The sequence below is a fragment of the Ixodes scapularis genome, unplaced genomic scaffold, assembly GCF_016920785.2.
Source record: "Ixodes scapularis isolate PalLabHiFi unplaced genomic scaffold, ASM1692078v2 PGA_scaffold3__209_contigs__length_174095766, whole genome shotgun sequence".
Taxonomy (NCBI): Eukaryota; Metazoa; Arthropoda; class Arachnida; order Ixodida; family Ixodidae; genus Ixodes; species Ixodes scapularis.
The window spans coordinates 110,025,105-110,047,428 of NW_024609868.1; positions in this window are offsets into that span (position 1 = coordinate 110,025,105).

The following is a 22,324-nucleotide window of genomic DNA, read 5'->3' on the forward strand; positions in this document are numbered from 1 at the left end:
CTTCTTGGTTGTGAGGAAGAACAAGTTATATCTTAGCTCACACGACTGTGAAAAAAGGTGACTTGCGCTAGCGACAGAAGCGTATATTCAGAGCGCAAATTCCGTTTGGAAGCGGCGAATTAGTTGCAGAGTCTCGCTTCTTTAATGTTTGCTTTCGTTTTGCTGTTATAGAATATTTACTGTATACATCACCTTACATGTCAGCAGTAAAAAAGGAATGTTTCAGTACGATATGATATACGATTTTTTTTTTATCCACTTCAGTGTCAAACCTCTTTCAATTATTTTTTCGACAGCTGTACATTTCACAGACCTTTAAGTACCTAGTCAGTTTTCGTTCTGGTTTAATACATATTTTTGTGGAGCTTGGATTAATGAAAGCGAGCTTTTCTCGACTTCCGCATTTTCAGCCAAAGCTTAAGGCTGCGGTCCCACGGCAGCCGTCTTGAACAAGGCGTTAGTTCAACCAACAGATGGCGTCACGCACTCGTGGGGTGGCCGAAACATTGGTTCACAGTGGGATGGCTCGAGCACCATCACGTTCCCCTCGTGGCCTTGTTCGCGCCGCTGCCAGCTGTGCTCAGCTAGCTCAAGTAGCGTGGCCCATCAAACGGATGTATGCGAGAATGTCAGGCTGGGTATAAATAGACCGATCTCACTAAGCCTCCGGCGCATGCTTGACGCCGCCATAACTTTAGTTCACGGGAGGCAGACGGCCGTGCATGCGAGGGCACGTGCCGTCTCGTGCTCTACACGCGCAGAGCTCCAGCATCGTTGTCGCGCGTGCAGAAAGACTAAACTTCCCTCGATGCATTGCGGCAGCGGTGGCGTAGTCAAACTGGCTGGTGAGATCGGTCTATTGTTCTCTGATATCGGGACATGCGGTCCGGCGGTTGTAACGGGCTTTCGCAATAAATCTTACCAAGAAGGAATCAAATGTTGATTGACGTGTCAATATTCTATAAATGAAAATTTCCTCTGCAGAAATGCACGCTCAGTAGACTCAATCTTCCAAGACACCAGTGGAAGCGGACGTTAAATAAACTGCTTCGCGATTTACGGTACTTACCTCATCATTTTAATGACGTCTAAAAAAGGTCACGAAATATTATGTTTCACGGGGTCCGGAAGATGTTGTAAAGGTTGTTACATTATAGTTCCCAAAAAACAAACGCCGTTGCAATATTTTCGGAAGTACCGACACACATAATGCTATAAGTACAGCTTAGGAGGAATATGATGAAAACCATCAGAAGCAAAAGGAAGACGTTTATTTGCAATGAAGACGCTATGAATCAACGGCGTTTAGCGACGGCAAGTTATGAGCGTTCGGGAATTTATAAGTTGACGTGATTGCTAACTATGGTCATGCGGACAATGAAGACCAGTTTTGTCGAGAGATGGTGTTGCGGTGATGACCTGATATCGGACGACTCATGGCAGACGAACAAGCAAGTTTCTTCTCAGCGAATGGTAAGTGTCCAGTGTCAAGCACAACACGTGGCTACCGACGTTGTCGACGTTTCGAACACTTACCTCTTTCGACAAAAGTCCTGGCACCTGGGCTAACTGTGGAAAGACTCGAAGTCTTCCTTGAGTCCAACGCCATCATGAACAGTAACTGAAAACTGTTTCGTTTTACGTTCTTTTACGAAGGGCACACATGGACAACTTTTCGTGCCGGAGTCAGACTGAAGACTGACGTCTCGTTTATTAAATCTAAAACGAAATAAAAGGAAGGCGCCTCTGGTACGGAGCGCTCAGGTTACGCGCGAAGCGGACGAACGGATGTTTAGATCTCGGGCTGCGCGCGAACGGTTCTTCTCGGTCGCCTTGGACTTTGGAGCTCGCCAGCGTCGGCGCGTCGGCGACTCCATAACATCCCTCTTTCTAAGGGAGCTTCGAAGAAGTGCCGAAACGGTCTGGCTCTTTTACACACCGGCCGTGCCGAGAATGTTTGTGGGAGGTGTCGGCACACGTTTCCTCGGGCCTCGTGGTTGTTTCGGGGAACTCTTCGATGCATTGTTTATCTTGTTCGTCGGGGAAAGGAATTAAATGCGTGCGATTTCTTCGGATCTCTTGACCCTCGGACGTTATCCAGTAAGATCGTGGTGTATGGGCCTTGTTCTGAACAACTCCGGTTCGCTTGAGGTCAATGACCCAAACTCGCTGTCCAGAGCCAAGTGGATCGAGTTGACGCACTCCGTGTCGCCGGTCGAAGTATTGCTTTTGTCGGTTCCTGTTTTCTTGCTCATAGTGACGCAGTTCTTTTTGGTCGGGTAGCTTTGGTTCCAGGAGCTGGGTGGCGATCGGTACGGTTGTACGCATCCTTCTCCCCATGAGAAGTTCTGTCGGACTGTATCCGTTGGGCAGAGGCGTTGAACGGTAGATCATGAGTGTCTCGTACGGATCTTCCGTTTTGCTGAGTGATCTCTTTATGATCTTCACCGCAGCCTCCGCCATCCCATTGCTCTGCGCGTAGCGAGGGCTTGATGTGATGTGCTTAAATCCGTAGGTTTGTGAGAACTTGGTGAATGCTGAACCTGTAGTTCCCGCAAACTGAGGACTATTATCAGGCACAACTACTTTGGGATGCCATGCCTCGCGAATATCGATTTGCAGTGCATTATTACGCACGCTGCTGTGAGGCTTTCCAGTCGAGCGATTTCGGGGTAGCGAGAGTAGTAGTCGACGACGACCAGCCACCATTTCCCGGGAATGAAGAAGAGGTCCATCGCCACTCTCTCCCACGGTCGACTAGGAAACTCTGACGGGATGAGGGGGAGCTTTCGGTTCTGGCCAGTTTTATGCATTTTTCGCAGTTCTTGACCAGGCGCTCGATATGATCGTTTATCCTCGGCCACCACACCGATACATTTGCCCGTGCTTTGCATTTTCCTATGCCCATGTGTCCTTCATGAAGTTGTTGCAGGATATGTGGACGGCAGGATTCTGGTGCCACTATTCTAGAACCATTCATGAGAAGGCTGTTTTGCACGGCAATGTGATGACGGTACTCGTAGTACTCTTTGAGGTCTGTTCCGAAATCTCGACGATTTGGCCAACCTTTGTGGCTGTAGCTGGCGAGTCTTTGGCAAACATGGTCTTTGTTTTGTTCTGCCGTTATCCATTGGAGACTCGTTTGCGTTGCTGGTAGGGACGTCTCTATGTGTCGAATGAAGCAATCGATTTCTTCTTGCATCTCTCTGTCTTGCCGCTGTGGCAGAGGGCTTCTTGACAACGAGTCAGCTGCTTGGAGTTGCTTGCCCGGAACGTGGACAACTTCGAATGAGTAGCGCATTAAACGCATGCGCAGTCTCTGAAGCCGTGGTGTTAGGTCGTCCAATGACTTTGATCCAAACAGAGAAATGAGTGGTTTGTGGTCGGTTTCCAGTACAAAGTGCGTTCTTACGATGTAATCTCGGAATTTTTCGCATGCCCACGTGAGTGCCAAACCTTCTTTTTCGATTTGGGCGTACCTCTTCTCTGTTTCGGTGAGTGTTCTGGACGCATAGGCGATGACGCGATATGATCCATCCTCCTGCTGTTGACGCAGCACTGCTCCCGGGCCGTAGGATGACGCATCTGCCGATACAATCGATCGCTTGTTGGCGTCGTAAATTCCGAGAACGGGGCAGGTTGAGAGGATTTCCTTCCATTTGGTGAAGGCTTTCTGCTGAGGATGATCCCACACGAAGTCCACTTTGGAACTGAGCAGTGACGATAGCGGATGCAGTAGGTCAGACAGGTGCGGCACGAATCGTCCTAGGTATGTCGCCATACCCATGATGCGCTTGACTTCTTGCTTTGAAGTCGGTATGGGCATCTGTTTCACTGCGTTGACGATTGTCTCGTCTGGACGGACACCATCGCTGTCTACTTGATGACCTAGGAACTTGATACTTGTCACTCGAAAGACGCATTTATCCTCGTTGAGCGTGAGTCCTGCTGATGAGAGTCTCTTGAGGACTTCTCGCAGACGTTGCTCGTGCTGCTCGGACGATGACGCCCATATCAAGATATCGTTCATATGGCAAAGTACTCCTTCCATTCCTTGGAGAAGTTGTGCGATACGTCTCTGGAAGTGTTCCGGTGCTGACGTGATTCCGAATGGTAGGCGATTAAAACAAAATCTTCCAAACGGAGTGATGAATGTCGTCAGGAGTCGTGACTTCTCGTCTAAAGGGATCTGCCAGAACCCAGAATTCGCGTCCAGCTTTGAGAAGATCTTGGCTCCCGCTAGCCTTCCCAGCGTGTGCTCCACTGATGGGATAGGGTGATATTCGCGCTGAATGTGTTTGTTCAGTTGTGTGAGATCAACACAAATGCGAATTTCGCCAGACGGTTTGGGGACGATGACCATCGGCGCGCACCATTCAGTAGGTTCTTCTACTGGAGAGATGACACCTTGCGACTGCATGTTTTCTAGCTCTTTCTGCGTTTCTCGATACAGCGAAAGCGGTACTCTTCTCGGTGATGCGATAGCAAACGGCGTCGCGTTAGGTTTCAGCTTCAGAACGTGAGCACCTTCGAGAGATCCCAGTCCTTGAAACAGGTGAGAGAACTCTTTCTTCGGTTCGCAAGTTCTGTTCGCAGTCATGCAGATTTGAGGGCAAAGCCGAAACTTTTCGATAGCTGGCTTACCCAAGAGAGGTTTGCGAAGTCCTTTCACGATGTAAACTTCTTCGAGTGCTTGTTGCCCACGGCAGTTGAGCTTCATCCAAGCTGATCCCATGACTTTAAGGGGTCGTCCGTCTGGACCATGAAGTCGGCGTTGGGGCTCGGAGAGCTTGTGGCACTTTGCGAAGACCTTTTGAAAGATGGCAGCTGGTAACACCGTTTCGTCTGCTCCAGCGTCTATTCGGAAAACAACAGGAGTTTCGTCGACGAATATCTCGATGTCCCATTTAGCTGTCTGAGGAGAAGCTGCAGCTCCTACGAATCCTTGTTCGTGTACGAGGGAGTTCACGGTAGTTGAAGATTGGCAGACTGTTGCAAAATGTCCCTTTTTCTTACACCTGTTGCAGCCTGCGTTCTTCGCCGGACACACACTCCTCGGGTGAGCTTCTCGACCACACCAACGGCACGGTTTGCCTTTTGGTTTGGGTGTCGCGGTCTTCTTAGTAGGAGTTCGAACATTTGAACGTTCAATTTTTCGCTGAGCAGGTCCTGCTGCTGTCCCATATTTGGCTGCTATACGGTCAACGTTGGCATCCTTTTCTTTTGTTGGTCGGAGTTCCACTTGTTGCTTCTTTATCACTTCCGATTGTCGCGCAGCAGCGATGGCCTTCTGGAGGTCCAGATCAGGATCCAGTTGAAGTTTTTCTGAAGTCCTGCTGTCCCGAAGACCAACAATCAGCCTGTCGCGGATCAATTCTTCCTTCAGTGGTCCATAGTTGCACGTAGTGGCTAATCCATGGAGAGCTGTGACGTACTCCTCGACGGTTTCCGTCTCCAGTTGCGATCTTGTGTTGAACATGGCTCTCTCATACACCACGTTTCGACGAGGAATGAAGTAACGTTCGAAGTTCTCCATCACCTTGTCGAAGTCTTGAGCCTCGGTGTCGGACAGCTTGAAGGTCTGTAAGACGTCTTCCGCTTGTGGTCCCATGATGCAAATGAGAGCGTCGACTTGGTGTGATGATGGTTGAGATGCCAGTCCTGATGCACTGTGAAAGCGCTTGAATCTCTTCTTCCACGCCGGCCATTCGTTAGGTGTTGTAAAACTGAAGGCTTCGGGTGGCGAGATGCGAAAAGTTGCCGTTACCGTTTGTTCGGTAGCACCGTTGTCGGCAGAAGTTGAGGGCTTGTCCATTGTTTCTTCGTTTGTAGTCGATCCTGCGCTTTACTAATTATTAGTAGACTCGCGGAGCGATCCCACTTCTGACACCATGTTTCGTTTTACGTTCTTTTACGAAGGGCACACATGGACAACCTTTCGTGCCGGAGTCAGACTGAAGACTGACGTCTCGTTTTTTTAAATCTAAAACGAAATAAAAGAAAGGCGCCTCTGGTACGGAGCGCTCAGGTTACGCGCGAAGCGGACGAACGGATGTTTAGATCTTGGGCTGCGCGCGAACGGTTCTAAAACGATCCACTATTCAGTCGGTGGGTGGCGAAACGTATCCACATCTGCGGAGTCATGGGCGATGCGTACTCTAAGTGGCTGGAAGTCTACACGATGCCTGACACGACGTCCAAACACGTCATTGACGTTCTACGGTCTCTTTTACCTACTTTTGCCCAACCGAAAATACTTTTCTCTGATAACGCACCAAATATTGCTTCAAATAAAATAAACAAGTTTTTGAAGAAAAACAACCGGCATCAGGCATCACATTCGTGCAACATACCATCCTGCAACTAACGGGCAAGCAGAACAGATGGAGTGCGAGACGAGAAAAAGCCCCTTTGAAGCTTACGGAAGAAGCAGTTCAGTGAAGAATCGCCAGGTTCTTGTTCCGGCAGCACGCGACGGTCTCATCTTACACGGAAAAAACCCGCCGAAGCAATATTCGGCGGACGAAGAGCCACACCCCTCGATCTCATAATACTATGGCCTACGAACAAAGATCGAGAGATTCCCAGATTGGGAGTAATGGCAGTTTATTCGGTCGGACAACCCGTCTACGTGAGGAATTTCAGCGGAAGTCGGGCCTTTCATGTAAAGCTTGAGTACAAAGGGCTCTATGTAGGTAGACCAGGAGGTGTCATCTCTCTAAATACGTTGGATATCAATGCCCTTAAGTGTAAATATAACAAAATCACAAAACTCTCTTTGTGGATTGTGTAACTGCCCTTGTATTTGATAGTAGAAGCTTTGGTGGGGATTTGGACCTTTCACACCAGGCTTCTTTTTCTTATTTTTCCTCTCATACTCCTTTGCGGTTTAAGTATGCTTCAAGAATCTTTTGGAACGGGGACACTTTACGTCAACGAGGCCATTTGTTCCAAGTAGTCAGTCAGGGAATGCTGCTAGAAATTCGTTCCTCATATGAACGAATAAGCCGCACTTCTGCACAGTGCAGTTTTCCTGTTCCACGTACAGTTGTAAAGCAGCATCCTCATTGATTCTACCATATACTGTTGCGGGTGAAGAAAGTCTTTGGGTACACGATACTTGAAACAAGTTTGGCACTGTACCTTGTGGTTCGACACCCACTAATGTCGTCGTCCTTATAGAGCCTCGTCATTTAATTATTACCTCGACACCTCATATTGCTCTTCATCAACAGTAAGTGCAATAAGCTACCGCCATATTACAATCCAAGAATTGAAAAATTTAGTCGTTCAGTCCTTCAACAAATTTATTATTTATATAATGTTACTACGTTACATTACCTCGAGGCGATCAACGTCCATCGACGATCTTCAAATACTTATACCTCTATATAAATTAGACGCACAAGGGGGGGGGGGGGGGGGGGGTGATCGGTGGCCGAGTGCTTGATCTAGCGCACACCAGCTCGGAGCACTTGGAGCGAAAGCTCGCGCTGCAGAACCCACCCCGCTCCTGCCCGTTTCGATCTGGAAGAGCATCGTACCGGCGTGCGGTCGTGTATCCCTACTGCGTGGTGCACGTTAAAGACCCCAGGTTTGCGGTTGTAGCGCACTGGCTAAATTGCTCATCTACAGCTGAGACACCAGACGCCCACTAAGGCAGACTAACTTCCGGCTGTATAAACATACACACAACAATTTGCAATTAGACGCATAATAACAAAAAACACAGCGTGCCGCCTCTTTTCTTTAGATGCCTTTTTTTTTTTAAACCAGCGCAAGCTCGTGCGTTCTCTCTTTTGAGATGGTTAGAACGGTCGCACATAAAACCCGCGTTTGTGCTACCCGCCCGCTTCCTCCTCTCATTACGTGTATTTGGTTATAACTAAATAAGCTATAATAATGGTGTATTATTCATATGTACTTTCAGTTTCAGTCAGGGAAAAGGAGTTTCACGGGAACTAGAGCCAATAAATGAGCTGCGCTTAGAGTATTGGCACTCTCTTCCCCGACAGTGTTGTGAACGCCGCCATTTTGGTGCTTGTGCAGAGCAGGCGCAACTGCCGATCGTCATGATTCAAAAGTGCGACATTCTAAGCATTAGATTTGGTGTTAGGAAGCTCATTTAATGTTGCTTTGCTTTATCGCAGACAGTTTAAAGCGGAGGACGGAAAAGCGTTTCTTGTGATTTCAGATAAAGCTTCAAATAAATGGCAACCATGATTTTAAGCCACAATAAGGCCAAGTGTCGTTACTCTGAAGCGTAGCTTATTTAATGACACTATTCATGCTCTTGTTCAAGAGGCTTGTAATACCTGGTGGGGCCATGACGTAAGCCCCGTGAATTCCACAAGCCACTACCTTTCGACACCTGCCTCTGCTTCATTGTTCCCGCGTGTGCCAGTAAAGTAGCTACGGTTCAGAGTACCGACAGTTGGCCATATTGTGGCTTAAAATCATGGTTGCCAGTTACATGAAGCTTTATCTAAAATCACAGGAAACGCTTTTCCGTCCCTCACAAATGTTTAAACAACCCGCGACAGAGCATTGCAATATTGCATCAGCTTCCTAGCACCGCATCTAATGCTGAGGAAGTCGTACTTTTGGATCATGATGATCGGCAGTTGTGTTTGCTCTGAGCAAGACCCAAACTGGCGGCGCCCAAAACAATTTTGGGGGACGGAATGCCGGTACTTTAAAGCTCATTTAGTGACTGTAGGCATAAAGTGAACTCGGGTGTATTCTTTTTCTCTTCGTCTTCATTGTTTATTGATTTCAATCATATCGAATAATGGACACATTATATCACGCTAGGCGTGTGTAATTATTTGTCTTAGATTTATTAGCCTGACCCACTACTTAAACCATTCAGTTATCGATAGTAAATCTTCCAATATATTTTTTAAATGTGAGGGTAAAAAGACACGGAGATTGATGATGATACAGACGCCAATGCCGCCCTCGTAAATTTTTGAACATTAGAAATCAGCAGTTTGCCTGCCATCCGCCAGGTACCGGAACAAAACACCCAAACAGTTTTTAATTGTTTTTAAAATTAGCTAAGCTCTACACCTATTCAGAAACCAAAGCAAGATCATTGTGAAAATTTAATACATGGCAATGTATATCTATTCCAAACAATAAATATTATTAGATGCCAATAATTCTGTTTGATGTCCAAAAAAGATATGCGTCAAAACAGGTAAGTTTGAAAAGCTCCTGGAGCGTTATGACTTTGAAAAGGAAAAAAAAGCCATCGTCTAGCTCTTGGGCAACCATTGTAGGGCAACCATTGTAGCTCTAAAGGTTATAAAAGATTTGATCATAGTTTAATTATTTCCTCAGCGGCATTTGAAGTACCATGACTTGAAGCACAAAAAAGTGCTACGTTTGATATAAAATATCTAAACAAAAAATTTTACACAACATTAAATTTTTTTCTGCATATTACCAATTATAAGCACTACATCCGTAGCTAAGTTTATTGCCCTAGCGCGTGTCATTAAAAACATATTTGAGCTGAAAAATGTCAATTTTAGGGCAACATTTGGTGGGATGAAAAAAACAAAGTAGTGCAAATACCAAAAAAGTGTATCGTTACATTCTGCTCCGACATCAACTTAACAAAACTGCTATATTGAAATCGTGTTATCTTTAATGAATCGTTGATAAAACATGAACTAGCGGAGCAAATGAGGGTTCGCGCCATCATATTCGCAACGCTACAAATGCGCATGAACAGTAAAAACCAACACATACATAATATCAAATGAAAGAGGATTGCATTTTCTTTCGAATGACATCAATCCCAACAAACAGTACTTAAAAGGAGATAAGTAATGACCTGCCAAACAGTACTTAAGCTGCCACATTCAGTGGGACCGTGGCCTTAAAGACTAGGAAGTACGTGAAATGATTATATCTGGTGAGCATGCTTCATATGAAAATAAACACCAAGACTGGCAAGATAAATAAAGCAACTTCAACTGTTGTCGGTACAGAAGAGCAATCCCACTTGAAGAAATTTGCTTTCTCCGACATGCCACACGTGTCAAACGTCTTAGACTTCTTTTTGTTTCTGCCTCAGCTTTGGTTTTTTTCTCTTGGAGACAGGCGATTACATTCCACCAAAAGAGAGGTGTCGCTCAGCGTCCGAAAAAAAGGGTGTTTTTCTTTGCATATTTTGTAACCCACGTTGCACCCCAGCACAAATCAACACCACTCCGTCTTTTTCTTCGCCGTATTTCGCATCGTTCTGAGTCCCTCGCCTCTTCGGCGCACCTAACCCCCCCCCCCCTCCCCCCCCCCCCCAGTCACACAATATTACACCGCTTCACACACAGCGAAAAACAAGAAGGAATTGTCACTCCAACACGGCCCAGGCCAGCCTCGCTAAACGCTGTCACATCGTTGATAAAACTGCTGACTGGGTGAGTTGGTAGTTCATGTTGAATAACGTAAGAGCGCACACCAAGAGAAACACTCACCAACACAGACACACTCAAAAATTATGCACTCACTCGTCGCTGACTGACAACTCATGTTCTGTATTCTTATCTTCTTCTATGCACAAACAACCACCTCCTCCTTTTCTATGTTCTAAGAACGAGATGACGACCTCAAATGCAAATTACAAAAATAAAACACACAATAAAATTTAGAAATTATTAAAAAGAACTATTAAAAATAAAAAGTACAGAATAATAAAAAATTCTCACTGTTGGTGCCTAAGAGAACTTTCGGTAAAATACTCAAGCTTCGTGAGAGAGTTAAAGATGGCCTGTTGACACACTTGTCAATGTATCCTTTGACCATTTCTGCCTCGGTAATCTCCCTGGTGAGCTGATTGGGGCTCCTTCCCAGCAAAGTTCAGTTCCACAAAAGCGCCGAACACCCACAGTCCCTACAGTGTAGTCCCAAATGTCCAGAGTTGGTGTTGACGACGTTGTTGGCATGCTAACAAAGGCGGTCATTCAGACACCGACCAGTCTGTCTTATGTACACTCCCCCACAGGAAAGTGTGAAGGAATAAATTACTCCTTCTACAACAGGGAACCAAGTTAGTTAGGTGCTTCTTGGTGCAACTAACGGTGTTTTATGAAGTTGAATTTATCTTTTTACACATGCTGTAGAGCTTTTGGGGGGCTGAAAAGACTACATCTACGTTAACTCTATTTGATGCCCTCTTAAGGCTATGAGAGAAGTTATGCATGTATGGTACTACAACCGGTCTTGGCTTGTCCCTACGGTTCCGGTTCACGCCATCACCTTGCTTGATTTCTTTCTTCTGCCTTTAAACCGCCCACGTCAATAACGAGTCAGGGTATTATGCGGACTTTAACCTTGCGACTTACCCATTCAAGCTCTTTTACAATGTGCGCGTGAACAGAATTTACTCCCGGTGAAATCCCGGTGGCAGGATCATTAAGATTCCTAGACCTTAGACTAGAAGTGTTAGCTCGGCATGTATGCTGGTCTTATGGGCCTAGAGAAAATAAACCGCTCCTCCAATTCCTTTCAGCGCACTCCAAACTAGTGAAGAGGGGCGTTGTGAGGATGTGTCTAAAGAATTGAATCACCAAATCGTGCACGCACGCAATTAAAAAAAAAACTTCAATGGGCAAGTCGCAAGGTTAAAGTCCGCAGAATACCCTGACTCGCTATTTACGTCGGTGGTTGAAAGTGTCCTTAAAGAGATTAAGCAAGGTGATGGCGCGAACTGAAACCCCAGGGAAAAGCCAAAAAGACCGGTGGTAGTGCCATACATGCATAAGTTCTCTTATAGCCTTAAGAGGGCAGCAAATAGAGTTAACGTAGATGTAGCCTTTTCAGCCCCAAAAAAGCTCTATGCGTAAAAAGGTAAATTCGACTTCAAACAACACCGTAGGTAGCACCAAGAAGCACCGACCTAACCTTGTTCCCTGTGTAGAAGGAGTAATTTATTCCTTCCCACTCTCCTGTAGATGGGTGTACATATAACAGACTGTTCGGTGTCTCAATGACCGCCTTCGTTAGCATGCCAACAACGTCGCCAACGCCAACTCTGGACATTTGGGACTACACGGGTATTCACACGAGGGAGAAATCCCGGGGATTTCTCCCCGGCACGCGCATCCCACGACGAAAACGTTAGGCTTTGCGACGCGCAAAAGCCTCGCGTTTTCATCTCGTGATGCGCGCGTGCCGGGGAGAAATCCCTGGGATTTCTCCCTCGTGTGAATACCCCTGTAGGGACTGTGGGTGTTCGCAGTTTTTGAGCAACTGCACTGTGCTGGGAAGGAGACCCAATCAGCTCATCAGGGAGATTATCGAGGCAGAAAACATTGAAGGACACATTGGAGACGTGGTTGTTTTTAAAGTCGTTTTCTGGGTGAGCCGGGTCACGCAGACCTTGGCACTTGCGCTAAGCGTGTTTCTCAGACACAGCTGCGTCATTGACCCTTGTTTATTGCCTCAAAGACGACATCAGCAGTTTTGTTAATGCGTTGAAGCGGAGAAATATTGGGCGCTGTGTTCAAGACAGCGTCCGGCAAGGTCAGAGCAGACGACGCGCCTAGCGAAATACGCACGCGCAGGGTTGCAACAAGCACGAGGAACTCTTTTGGTTTTGCCTGTTTTCATTTCCCTCACCTGCGCCATCTGGACGGCGAAGACGCACTGGGCTGATATCCAATTCACACGGCAGCGTAGTGGGGGCCGTAGATAGCAAAAATTATTTATCGTTCTTTTTACTTGCTGCTGTGTTAAGTTTTTTTTTTTAATTTTTATGCAATACTTTTATTACCCTCATGAACCTTAGTGGTAAAGTTTATCATGATGCATTACCAAGCCGATGTATGTGGTGACTTTAAAGACTCCATCCATAACTTTGGACACGCTGTATTCTGCAGGGGTCGATCGAGAACAGAAACCGCGGTTTTCCGATCCGCAAAAATCAACCACGCATTACAGAAAACTGAAACTCCGTGAGAATTTGGCGCTGGTGGTGGTGAAAAAATGCGAAACTTGATTACGTAGCATTACCTGGATCAAAAGATACCAGAGAAAAACACAATTTACTTATGAACAGACGTCCAACTAAGCCTATTATTTATGAAGCTAAGAAGTTGCATTGTGTGCCCCTGTAGTATTAAGTGCAGTGAAAAAAAAGCTTGACAGCGGAAAAGACGACATTTTTTTGCTTTTTTTCTGACAACTTTTTTTTATTAAATAAATGCAGCAAGCGCTTACAATGGTATTCCTTGATTTCATGATTATTACGCTTAGGCTGAACGTCCGCTCATACAGAATTTTTTTTGTACCTTTTTATTCAGTTAAGGACATGTCCTCAAACTTTCGCATTTTGTTACTAACGCTATCGTCACTTTCTCACAGAGTTTCAACCTTCTCTGATGAGTAGTTTATTTTTTTTCTTGGACCAACCAAACGTGCTCCATGTTCTCGATTAACCCATGTATGAACTATCACGAGCAACACTTTTTTTTCTTACATTACCCTGTCGTACCAATTGGGCAACTATTTTGTCTTCCCTTCGTTCTTGCCATTCCGTTTTTTTTTTTTTTTTATTCTACTATTTCGTCAGACTCAAGTACGCTGACATACAAAAAAAAATAATAATAATAGACGGTAGTTCGAGCGCCTAAATCAATTTGCACGTTGGAGTACGCTCTAATTATATCTTGTGTCGCGCCTAATGAATATTAGCCCCCTTCCGAAATGGACAAAAAGAATCTTGACATGGAACCGTTTTTTTTTTTTTCTTCTGGTTTTACACCTATTACATCCCTCATGATCGTGTTCTGCATTAGTCAATTTGTTCCCCACTTAGAAAGGTCATCCTATTACCAGTCTCAGTAAGGAATCGACCAGTTCCCGCAGTCGTTTTTTGTGTTTTTGTTTTAACACATAAATCTCAGTTCGGACACAATCAGAACAGGGTGGGGTCGGAGTGTCACAGAGCTGTAACGGAAATGATTGGTTTTCGCGAAGACGTTGTAATAATACTTATGATACGTTTATGATTGCTTTGTCGCGAGCGAGTCAGGCTGTCGCACCTCAGGATATTTTATCGCTGCCAGGCACATTATACGTGACGTAGATGAGCTCTTCACAGTTTTTACGACGTCCATGTCGGGCGACTTTCCAGGGCTGATTGCAAAAACGGGCTTTTCAATTAGGACGAACACTGATGTAACGCACTACGACGAAAATAAGGATTTCTGCTATAAAGCCAGCGAAACAAAAATAACAAGTGATAAAGACCGCGATACCAAGGTTACTGGGAAACCTAATTTCTAAGATGGGTGATTCCGAGTCGAAATCAGATGATTAAGAAATAAAATATTGGTCTATTAACTTGGTGTAAGCCTCTTTGATCAAAAATACGAAAAAAATTGTGTGTTCTAGTCGCTCTGAAGAAGGTGTTTGAAATCGTGTAAAGAAAAAAGTGAAATATTTTGTTTTTTTGTCACTCCTGAATTATCTCATAAACTAGTCGTAGCAGTTTTTTTTAGATTGCTTGCTTATTTTAGGGGGAATGAGTCTTTATTTTGTTCGTGTCAAATACATAGTGATGTACATATAGCGTTTGTTCTGCAGTCTAGAAGGTTCATAGAGTTATATTTGTTCTAGTAAGGTTACGACAATTTATTCTTAATTGTATATTTACAGTTTATATTTTATGAACAGATCAGGGAACTTAAAATGACAATGCGGCAGGATTTATTTATTTTGACACGGATGAAGCTCTTATGCGAAAAAAAATATTATCGTCTACATTGGCAGTTTAATCCATAAAGGATTTATAAATCCAATAAAAAATACTCGCTGAAAATCAACTATCCAATCATTCCAAGTTGGCTTTCAGCCCGAGTAATTCAAGCAAAAGGGATGGCTGGCTCACCCAGCACAGTTTGCTTACGTTTTCTTAGGTTACGGATAAGTAACCGTAACATTCATGTCTCGAATGTCGCGTGCCATGCTATCTCCTTGAAATAGAAGCCAGGCCTAATCTCAAGCACACATGCCCCGGTGACTAGTGCGTAAGCAGACGTAAGGTTTCATAGCGTAACGTAGCGAAAGGAAATGAGGCTGTGTGAAGCAGCCCTTAGTGTGCAGACAAGCTTGTGTAAATTGAGCATGATTACGAGAAACCCCGAGCCCAGTGCAAGAAAGGGGAACCGGACGAGCAGAAAGTCTAAAGTTGTTGACACTTGGTGCTTGTCTTTTCCACTTTTGTTTTTTTTAAATAGTCTAGTTTTATTAATATGTTAACAATTACTTTATCAGCACCGCCTCGGTTCCTATCCCTGGCAGAAAGCAAAATTTAACATACTTTCGAGAGAATTACATGATATGATTAGCTAATCAGTGCGCGCCACCCTTGGGGGAACGCGGTGCAGTCGCGATTCTTGTAGTCAGAATCACGAGTTGACTCACCGATCATTGTAATGCGTTCGATGGAAATGGCAGCACTCGTTGCAATGCGGCAAGGCTAACACGCATAAAGTTTATTAAGATACCACTAAAGTGAATATTGAGTTCGCAATTAGAGGTAGAAATTTGCTGATGGCATTTTACATATCTTGTTTGTTTATACTTATTTTGGACCTCGTAGTTCATTCATCCGGCGTGCCGAAAAGAAAAAAAAAAACAGAGATAGCATTACGACTTGCATTACGAAAAAATATGCAGAAGAGGTGAGTCAAGAACGAGTGAGAGTTTCGGTAGAAACGTGAACTCCTGCGAGTGGCGTTGTGAGAGTAAAACGATATATTCCAGCATAACAAGAAGCTCTACCATTCAAGAGGGTAATGGTCCACGTAGAAAAGATGCAGTTTCACAAGACATGTTGTTAGGCTAGTTGGTGCGTAGTTCTCGGGGTGTTCACACTTAGGGAACACAGGTGAGTGCCTGTCCGTGTCACCATCTCTGTTCCCGTATCTGTTTGCGCTTACAATTTTTGAGAACACGTAAACAATATCTGGCGTTCAAGAAAGCTTGAAGCGTCAGACACCATTGAAAAATGTAGAATTATTAAAGTATTGGTGGCAACGCCCGTTAAAAATGGAAAGTTTAATAGCTGTCACTGCGAAATGGACGAAATGTAAACACTATAATTATAGCTTCGGCTAAAATGTCTGCACTGTTAGCAAGTCCCGTGTACTTGGTGAAGATTTGGGGTGAAAAACACGCTATTTTCACAAATTACCATAAATTTACACATTGAGTAACAGATAATTCGTTCAAAAATCATGCGAGGTTGTAAAAAACGTGTTTTCGTTCGGTCATACACGCATACCCGTGCAGCCGACCTCGAAAACACGCACCACCGCCGGCGACAACCGCAGCATTGCCGGCTACCGAAGCACCGAAATGCTTTGGGACACACCTAGAAAGGACCGTGGAGACGAATTTCGCGGAAAGGAACATGTCTCGGAGACAGATATGCACCAAAAGCAATTACGCCATGTCGCGGGACGGGTCGAACCCCGCGCTTACCGTGCTTGCTGCCATTGTTTGTGGTCGACGATGGCAATGCGGCTTCCCTTGTGTCGCCCTTGTTTGTATTTATTTTAGGGGTCCTGATAATTGTTTCTTACACACCACATATAAAGTTAGGGGTCTAATCACTCGCTCTAAACAGTTACAATGGATGTAAAAAGCGTGCCCTCGACCTGAACACGTGACATTGCTATTGGTTTCGTTTTGGCTTCAACGGGTTCAACCCTCCAACTGCAAGCGAAGGTGCCGCCGCTTCCCATGCATCCTCCTCAGAATTTACGGCGCTCCGTGGTGGCCAGTGTTGCTGCATCTGTAGGTCATCTTTAAGTTAGCGCTGACAGAGAAAATTTGGCCACGGCGTAACGCCGATGTAAGCTGGAAGCTAGAACCGGTTTGCTTTCGTTGTTTTTATTTCGTCGGAGAAAATCTGGCAACAACGCCAACAACGCACGTTTAACATGGCGCCGGTATTCTTTTGGTTGGATAAGGAGGGTGGAGGCTGCTCGGTTTGCGAGCACATGTAGCGAAGACGTGACCGGAGACGTGACCCTGTGATGTTCCCGGACGACGGAAAGCATCATTCGTAATCGTCGTGTGTGCTTGGAAAGCGAAGGGAGTCACAGGGTCCACGAGTGCGCAACCGCAAGCGAAGGTTCACGACAGCGCTGCATTGACTTCGGCGATCTCGTTCTGTTTGGTGCAACGCGGCGATGCGACAAAGAGCTGAAGTGTTCGTTGTGTGTGGTGCGGTGCAGGGAGGTAGAAAGCCACACTAACACGGAGCGCGAATTGGTTGTTGTGGGGCTGAGGCACTGAACCCGTATACAGGTTCAGTCCCGTCGTCGTCAGCTGATCCGGTCCAGCTGTTCCTGGAGGACGCAGCGAGCATTTTTAAAAGTAAATCTTCCTTCGTTCTGTTTCAAAATGTGGAAGTATCCCGACGCATACCGTGAGTAAAAAGCTGCGGGCATTTTCAACAAATTTATGTCGTTTAAATTGAACAATGGACTCCGGATTGTCGTCCTAGATCTGCCGTTTTTATGCTTCGTGTTCGACTGCGTTTGCACAGCGACGACACAGCTCGAGTAGATGACTCGGTCCTGCAAACGACCGGTTAACAGAATTTCAGGGAAACTTAAGTCACCACTGATATTTTCCTTTAAATCTCATGCGAGTTTGTTGCGCTCATCATGCGGTGTGAATAAATTGGGGCAAGATTTCCTACCTGCCCACAGATACATGAACTGAGACCATTTATTATGTGGTGAGCATAGTGCTTTTTATTTATCTTGGAAAGAGGCGTTGGTGCATTTACTATGGTACAATCACTTGAGAGTTGACAAATTGGAGAGAGCGAGCAAGCTTTCCCAACTTTGTATGTTTTCTCTGGCACTGCCCTGTTTCAGTTTCAGTAGGCATATCTACAAGCAGGTACAAACTGCTCTAAAGCAGGTAAAAACAGGGGAAGCTTAGGACGGTGCAAACTCCGCGTTTCGCGCTTCTCGTAAGGTGACTTTTGCAAGGTATGCGGAATATGCAAGCGATTTTGTTATGCCCGTCGTTTGCGTCTCTCCAGCAAAACGGATAAGATGATTACAAAGGCGCAATCACAAACCAAGATTTACGATAGCAGTGCGTTTGCTTCGGTGGTCCGTGTAGTTGTATCTTACCCTGCTCTCTGCAACACCGTGTCATGACGAAGAGCTGGAACGGTCACGGTTTGTGCTGGCCTCCCGGTTGACAGAAACCCGCATCGCCCGCGTCGGCACCGAGTGCGCTTGGGATGTTGATGCTCACAAGCCACGGATGCTTTCATCCGTGGCTTGTTGCCAGCTAATCCTGCTGCTCAACGGCGAGGAAGCGGCGAGAGTGACCTCTGAAGTGAATGTAGATCCTCGTTCATTCAGTTATCCGGTGTCAAAGTGTGGAAAATGTCCAACGTGTACTGAGGGCGGGAACTACGAGCGTTTTGCCTTGCTTTTATAACCGAAACCAGTCCAACGAGATAACTGCCCTGCGTACTCCAAAATGACGGAAGCAATAAGTTTCAACAGGTCGAGTACGTCACCGGGGGTGAAGGCGAGACGGTGCACACTGTTTAAACGCTTGCAGTATTCACGAGTGGTACCAGGAAAGCGACGTCAACAGAGAAGGAGCTCGCGATTCAGCATGGGTCCATATCACATCGATGAATGACGCTTTAGCGAAGAGCGACATTTTAGCGAATAACGGGGGCGCGCGTTAACCCATGCGCCGCGCTGCGCTTACGCCACTCCGCGGCGACAGTCTGCGGCGGCTCATTACAAAAATGTGAACCCATTTGACCCACTTGAAAACGCCGCTTCGCGGCGTCCGACTATTCGCTAAAATGTCATTCGGTGAAACGTGGGCGTTCGCTAAAACGTCATTCGACCAAGTGAGTGCCCCCCCCCCCCCCCCCCCCCCCCCATCGCCAGTCATCACGAATAACACCGGCCACGAACTCCCGAGCCCCACTGCTCCACTCAACACCGACACGACAGACGACAACAAACTGCATCAACACGACCCAAAAGTGAAGGCGTCTGCTCCCGTACTGCAACTAGCGGAAGTGAAGTGTTGAGCACATGTCCTTCACAAGATAATATAAAAAATGCCTTGCGCAAGGATAATTTCCATTTGTTATTAATTACATAATAAAAAAATACCAACATTTTTTTTTTAAAAATCTGATTCAAGCTAGTCGGACTGCTCATAACACTGGTCTAGCATGAAAATAACAAAAATTTGAACTTCTTCATGACCGGTTTAGGATTCATTGTTAATACATCGTTATTTTTCGCAGCGGACTAACATTATAGATTTTGCCTCCATACTTTTTAAATGGAAACAGTTCTTACATACGGCTGTCCATTCCGCCGTGTTTTGTGTCTTCTTCTATAAATCTTTAACGCTCAGCGACTAAAGAGCACACCCGCACATGTCAAGCTTATATGCGCCGCGGGAAGAAAAGCATGTTGAATAGGAAGCGTAGGAAGTGTCGGGCGCAGTGTCGGTGTTGTGTTTGTGTATATGTTGGTGATGTGTAATGCGTGGTATCGGTGTTTTCTGTGATGTATGTGGGGTTCAGTGTAGTTGTGATCGGGCGTAGCCTATTAACAATTTTTTTTATAGACTGCTAAAATTCCGCTAGGTGGCGCAAGCTACCGCCCGATTTCAAATAGTTTGCTCGAGTTATTTGTCCATTTAAGTTCGCTTTTCTGTCTAGCGGCTCAATCGTAGCTGCCGACCGCCGACGGCGCACGTACATACCTTTGCACGTAGCTACGTCCGCCGCTTGGAGACTGTTTACTGTGCCTAAAAGACATCGAACGAGGACAAACGTCGTCCTGTGTGCTCTCAATTCATCTGAAAGGCGCGCGGCTCATGTGCTCGTCTCTCGCCTGTTCTCGGCTGCTGGCCGCCATGTTTTATGAGCACGCTCAGCCGTGCTTAGCGGAAGAAAAACACGGTGTATCGTGTTAAGTTTACACAGCACCTCATGTGTGGACGAAAAACACAGATGGCTGCGTGTAAAACGAACACGTTTCGACGTGTCCGCTATGGGACAACGGTTTACGCGTCTGGGCGTCTTATTTTTGCTAACAGTGTGGATTGTGCAATCACAATCCAGCAGTGGCTGGGAGAAGTGTTTTGGTCACGTGTGGATCTTAAATTACGTGTTCGGTATTAAATTACAATACGAGTGACTAAAATATATATTCTAGCGTCATTACGGTCAAACAAAGAATATTTTGCAAACAAAAACACGTATGAATAAAAGTCCTTGCGCAGGATGCCCAGATTTCTAATTCAAGTGTTAACTGTAAAACGTATTGATTGCAAAAAAACATACTATCTTGTTCAGTGTTTTTTTATAGTCCCCTACAGAATGCTTAACATTATCGCTATACAGCTTTAACTGGTACAACGCCGTTATCTTGGCTTGCGAGTTTGGTGACCGTGAAATATATGCGCAAGCATATCTCTCTCTTTCGTCCCAAAAGTAACATTATATAGAGCTTCTTCGCGACGCGTAGTGAAAACATATTACTTGCTATACTATGTTTTTAATTTAAATGTTACTAATGTCCCAAATTATCTAAAGTCTCTAACGCCGAGTGGTAGAGCTTGCCCGTACGCAAGACCGTTAGGCTTCGTTTTTCTTCTTCACAGGCAGGAAAAAAGTCTTCCATCAAAGCGACTATACGTTCTTTTCTCCATAAGTCCGAGCGCAGCCGCCACGACAAGGGAACGGAGCCGATCAGTACAGCTGAAAGTGCGGCGTCACAGCGTCAATCATAATGCCGTGCGTTTGAAGTCACCTGAAAGACCAAAGGATGCGAGGAATGTGGCGCGACCTCATGTGTGTGTTTGTACGCAGTGTGATCAGTGTATGCGTTCGGTCCTATGGTGAAATAATGCATAGAGCTAGCGGAATTTTAATCCGTATGCCACAGACATAGCGATTCCCTGCACTCCGCCGAGCAAACAGAAGGATAAAGGAAGCACGCCGATCTTGTGTTGGAACAAACTCAGGCCCCAGACTTTTTTTTTCCGGGTGGAACCAGCTGAACATAGGGAGGAAGGAAGGAGATGAGATGAGTAACCAACTAGCTCAGCTCATTCCCATTGTAACAAAAGTCTCGGTGAGTATGTTTGGTACCATACTCCAGACATGATTGTAATATGCTCGGCGAGGATGAACCGAAACTCGTACGCGCGCTGATCGATTCGAAGCAAAAAGAGTCTCCAGTGTCAAAAAACATTGGCCGGTCGCGCTAATTAATCAATTTTGGCTCGAGCCTCTGCGGAGCGCGTTCATTTCCAGGAGCGCTTTCTCTCCCCCCTCTCTCTCTTCCTTGTTGACAGGGACCTGATGGTGGTCGACGTGGAGACTGAAGTCACCGACGCATCTAACGCTCTCCAGGTCCCGGTTTCATTAAAGATTCGCGAAAAATATTAACGCGCTTGCGAAAGCTAGAAGGACCTACGAGCTAAATTTGCGTTCACTAGGACGTGCGGCCCACTAATTTGATTGGCGGGCGATTCTCGTGTTTAAATTTTCTTTGTTCATGTGGCGAAGCTGGGGATGATATTTTGTTCGGTCATATCAAATCTTTATAATTCAATATTTAATTATAGATTTTATGCGTCATGATGCAGTTATGACCAGGGGGCAGTCATTATTAAAGGCAATACCAATGAGTATGCATGGAAAAAGGACAGTTGGCACATTAAAAAAAAAAATATGCCTTTTCATCGATTGTCGTTCGCCTGAATCCACGTGGAAAATTTAGGGGGGTTAGCTGAAAACTATATTCGTTACCGCCTGAGCTTGGAGCAGCTGATTCGCAATAGCTCCTAAACTAAGTGATCTCGAAGAGAGACACGGAGTAAAAAACACCGATTGAAATATGTTTATTTAAGTTTTTTTTTTTATATTTGCAATCTCAGGTAGCGATTCTAGCAGGAAGGGGCATAAAAAAATGCATCATGGTTTGCGCCTCATCATCGTATCACGTACATAATAATGCTAAAGCAACAAGAAGCAAATTAAATATGGGTGGTCAGATGCATTACTACAGATATATAGGGTGGCTTCAGTGGATTTTATGTTGTAAAACGACCCGTAAACAATCAGACTCTGCATATACATTCATGTCTAGTTAATATGGAACGAGTTATTATGAATACCCCGCTATATGAATACCGTTTTCGGGGACAAACTGGGTAAATACGTGCAGTTTTGTCTCATTATAATGAACAACTCACATTATGGACAATATTTTGGGAGAACGAA